The 5,285-nt window shown below is 40.3% G+C and overlaps 1 long non-coding RNA gene across 1 annotated transcript; it reads right to left on the reverse strand.

Moving 5' to 3' along the window:
* Positions 1–959: 959 nt before the first annotated feature.
* Positions 960–4,790, reverse strand: LOC142488514 (uncharacterized). The gene is made up of 3 exons (XR_012799460.1): positions 4,691–4,790; positions 3,453–3,604; positions 960–1,195 (listed from the first exon to the last, which is right to left on the reverse strand). It is a non-coding gene; the product is annotated as an uncharacterized LOC142488514 (long non-coding RNA).
* Between the last annotated feature and the right edge of the window lie 495 nt (positions 4,791–5,285).

Below are 5,285 nucleotides of genomic sequence, written 5' to 3' on the forward strand. Positions count from 1 at the left end.
AGGGAGGGGTAGGTTGTTTCCATTCTTAGCAATAGTGCACCTAATGGCATTTACATTTTGAGAAATGATTTTAGCTTCCTTTTAATTTTGGTTATCCATAAGTTTCCCTAACAACAAGACCATTCCTTTCTATGTACACAGCAGGTCATTTTTATTTTTCAGGAAAGCATTGCAAAGCAATAACAATAGATGCTCCCCTATGACATCATAAGTGGTTGTAACAAGGTAACACATGGTTATCAGTGAGATGACCTAGGAACTCTAATGGCACTGAAAGTGATGATGCTGCCTTTTAAGATTAAAGCATTGTGCTGTTGGAGCTATAAGAATACAATTATACATACAAAGCGTGGTCAAGTGGAAGTAAGGGGAGTTAAAATGGGGTAGATGTCATTGAGTGGAGCTTTAGGTCTCCTATAAGGGAGAAAAAGAGAGATTATTTATTCTATACACTAGTGTTTAGAAAGCATTATGTCATATAGAATAAAGTTGTAGGCAGATGGCAGATGGTGTGGTCGGGGTCACAAGGAGGCCTCACCTCTGACTGTTAATAAATGCACCCTGAGCAGAGCCTGGAAGATTTGCATTGCAAATTACCCTCTGGACAAGATTTAAGGTCGTTGGGTTACACTGTTGCAACATGCATAGGAAATCATAACCTAGGAATTGGAAGCTGCACCATTAGGACCAAGGGGCAAAGCTACATCCATCTAATTTCCCATGAAATACCAGTCCTAATGCTATCTATATACAGTGTAAAAATGTCCATTAACCCCTTCAGGGCAAACAAATGTATTGCTGTGTAATGCGTTGCATGCTCCTTTTACTCTGCTGTAACTTCTAACTATTGCTAGCTAAGACTGCTTTAAACATGATATACAAGAGTCACACGGAAAAATTATAATCCACTAGTAACATAGTAAATATTGCTTCAGTCAAGTATAAATGAAACAGGGGTTTTTATGGACAATTTGGAAACAAGATACTCCCATAGTCTCTTATCATCCAGAGAAATTGAACATATGCTTGTGAATTCAGAGGCCTCAGTGGATATCACCTGCTCCATCCTGCAGAAAACTTACATTCAAAGGCTCTCTGCAAGCTCAGATGTTCCACGAGAGGATAAAGCTACAATCTCTGTGCTCTCTGCAAGTTCAGTCCTGCAGTCTGATGTGCTCAAACACAATGTTATTTTCTGCAAGACACGACAAAAGAATTTAATTTTGTAATAGCTGCCTCCTGCGCCTCCCTCTTCCTCTACCCTCCTATACACACACACACACCTCCTTCCTCTCTTGATTCTGGGATCGTCCGTGCTGCTACTGCCGGCGCCACCCCCTCTCCCCCCACGGCCATTTTTTTTCGCGATCCCAGTTATAATGCGGTGGCAATATGTGGACCCCAAGCACCGCGTTATAACAGGGTTCAGCTGTATTATCCAGGCTGTTTGACCTTTCCTTTCACCCGTTATTAAAAAGGGTGAATAATTGTTTGCACACACTACACCGAAAACTATTGAAAAATATCACCTTCTGACTTTCAATACAGGCCTTCATTTTTATATCTTAAAACCCCCTGAATATACCATTGTTAACATATTTAAAACACAGTAATATATAACTGTTCTTAAATTATGACTGATCATTGTAGCAGAGTTTGACCAAGTACATCCAAGATCTCATTAGACAATGATACTCAAAGAAAGAACACGCAAAAACTGAACACGCAAAAAAAAAGAGTTATTGTGGCTTAAAGTACTTAAAGAAATGCCAATAATTAAGTACAAATCGCCAAAATGACAGAACATTACATGGCAATGAAAGCCCTGGGTGGAGTAGTTGAAGGGTAGGCGCCTCTCTGCAGGTTTTGAACAGTTCACAGAAGTGCCGCTAACCATTCTCAACTGGCCAGACATCTCACCCCTCTATGTTAAGTCACCTACGGTTTTATTGATCAGTGCGTGGGGCGAGTCTGTAGGTTTGTTTGTAGCGACAGTGTGTGTGTTTGTATATAAATAGAGCTGCAGTATATAAATAGAGCTGCAGTGTGTGTCTCTTTATATATATACAGTATATATATATATATATATATATGGAACACACAATAGATGCCGCAATCAAATCACCCTTGTGTGATTAAATAATCAGTTAACCAGAGGTCAAGGTAAAAGGTAACCCTCTGGTGGTGCTACCGACCCAAAGGAATGATATATGGAACACACAATAGATGCCGCAATCAAATCACCCTTGTGTGATTAAATAATCAGTTAACCAGAGGTCAAGGTAAAAGGTAACCCTTTTCTATTTTTCACAATTCAGCATTTGAGTGCACCTTTTTGACCCTACTTTTCCTCCTCTTTAGTCATATATATATATATATATATATATATATATATATATATATATATATATATATATAATAATACTGAGTTAAGTTATGGTGAGTAAAAAAAGTGACAAAAACCCTCCACAGGAAAGCAAATATGCAAATCATATTTGCTTTCCTGTGGAGGGTTTTTGTCACTTTTTTTACTCACCATAACTTAACTCAGTATTATGGTATAGCCTATCCCATAGCCTCTTATGCATACCCAGTTAAAATCAACCCCACACTGATGAGACCCATCAAGGTCGAAACAGCTGTCTGTGGGTGGTTTTCTGGGTATGCACCTTAACCCTGGCTGTGCTCAAAGCTGTGACCATGCAGCAAGCTTAAGCCTATAGGGAACCATGTTAAAAATGGTTTTTGAGGCAAAAAGTGACACTGTGTGCTCATTTGCATGTCATTTCCCAGAATCCCTTGCTGCAGTGGAAGTGCTGTATGCTGGGTGATAATGGGGAAAGGCGGGGTTGCAGACCTGCCTAAGACATGCAGATGAGCATACAGTTGTATTTGTACAGGGCCACACCTGACTATTATTCTACCCAATGGGCTGGCAGTAAACTCTGGTACTATCAGGTTGCCAGTAATTGGTATGATGTTTTCCCCCTCACCTTTGGCACTGCACTTGAGTCACGACAGAGGGTGGTACATTCTGTTGTAGCTGGGACAACGGGTGCCCACCTTCTGGCTGTACTTAAGGGCAGGACCACCCTAAAGTTAGTGTTGTTCCTTCCCTCTGAGGAAAGCTGGTCACACAATTGGTAACCTGAGATTGGGGCCTTCCCATGTGCTTTTCCGCTTGGGGGGAGAGTGAGTGTGTACTATACCTCCACCTCTGCTAGGGAGGTGGGGAAGAGCTAGGATGGCTCCGGGTGCCCTTGGCCCATAGTGGCGGTCTAGGGACCATCATCCAGTGAATACTGACAGACTGTATCCGGCAGAAGACTGCTGTGTAACGGTTACTTCAGAGTGTAGTAATAAACCCATTCCTGTTTTGCAATATACTGTACCTCCTGCTGGTGCGTAACCTTACTGGGGGAGAGGAAATAAATTCTACCGTGGAAGATCACCTTCAGTTTCTGGAGTCCACGGCAGATGGAGGTTCTGCACTGCTAAATAGATATGTGGGTATGAACCCCAGAAGCCTGTTCCTGTGTTCCCACTACCATCGGCGGACGACTCAGCCCTCCTGTTGCCAGCAGGTATATGTAATGGCCCCTATCTGCGATTGGGTGGGGGAAACACTGTTACATAATATATATATATATATATATACATATATATATATATATATATATATATATAGAGAGAGAGAGAGAGAGAGAGAGAGAGAGAGAGAGAGAGAGAGAGAGAGAGACCTTTATTATCTACAGTATTATTTTACACTTTCAGAACATCAAATAGAAGCCTCAAAGTGGAAGCCAGTCTATAAATAGACAGCAGAACAAATTTATACATGTGCTGAAACAAATTGAAATGCTAGATTATTTACACAGACATAAGCCAAGAAATAAATATTGGAAGAAAGAAAGCGACCATCTGTTGGTACTGATAATATGTGCAACATTGACTAATACAAATAATGTTTACATTTATACAATATGGCACCTCACATGCTCTTGTAGTGTGGTAAATCAGGGACTACAGTAGATTATTACAGTATGTATTATAACACAAATGTAGTCATTTAGAGTAAATGCATGACCGTAACAATAAATTGTGATGAGGAACCAAATAAAGAGAAAACACATTTTTACACAACTACATTTTTTCAGCATGATTTATGGCATTGGTGCTATACTAAATTAAAAAATACACATCAGTAGTTTATTTAGTAATTTAACAGTTGTCTACCTAATTGCTGAAATACAGTGTGTTAGTGTTCACAAGCATACAGATGCAGCGGCCATTATTCGAACACTTCACACGGTGTATACCTCGGAATACCCATGTCATGGCGCGTGATTTCTTCCAACCGTACCGCCTTAAGACGCGAGCGCAGAAAATGGCATTTTAGTGTTCTGGTTTTTAAACACCTGAAATTGACACAGTAGCACAGTACTGTACACATTACAATTCATTCATTTCATTGCATTTCATTGCACACAAAGAAACAGAATCCATGAAATTCAAAAAAAGCAACCGCGATAAACACGTGTGCCTGGGGCGATTGGCCACGTTAATGCCGAGTGGAATACTGCAGAGCACACGAAAACGGCTCCGTGATTTGTTCGAATAACGGCCACTGCATCTGTATACGGTATAACTAAGATATGGGCACAACTTCACTGAGGAAAGTATATTTTACCTTTCTTTTTCGAAGTGACAAATAAGGCAAAGGTACTGAGGCCACCATACCATATCTCAGGCAAAATGCCAGAGAAGAAGTTTGAGAGATGGGGATATTTCATTTGCTGGGGAAGAGGAAGCAGATTGGAAGTTACTTTGTATGTTAAGCAAAGAGTATGAGCTTGCTTACACACCAATCGCAGACTGTATCCCTCTAATTATTAAGTATCCAAATATACACTTCGTTTTACTATGCAGATGAGCTGAATTGTGAATGTGGATTTCTGAATCAGCCCAGGCTTTGAAATACAGGTAGATTTCATTATCGCTTTGCTTTTTTTATTTGCAGAACTGCAAATCTAACATGCATGAAACATCCTCTTTGAATATTATCATGGGTCCGTTCATAATAACGATCCTACAACTTTGTGATTAATATATGATACAACTCCGTTACTTATGACCAAAAGCTCCTGACCCTTGAACCCTCAACTTCTGCCATTTCGCTCCTCACCCACCCAAATAAAAACTGACACTTTAGTTGGGTACAAATGGCCACAGCCTTTTATTTAATCAAATCATGATTTTCCTGGACCTGGTCAGAAAGTAGCCCC

Source organism: Ascaphus truei, chromosome 2 (genome assembly GCF_040206685.1).
Source record: "Ascaphus truei isolate aAscTru1 chromosome 2, aAscTru1.hap1, whole genome shotgun sequence".
Classification (NCBI taxonomy): domain Eukaryota; kingdom Metazoa; phylum Chordata; class Amphibia; order Anura; family Ascaphidae; genus Ascaphus; species Ascaphus truei.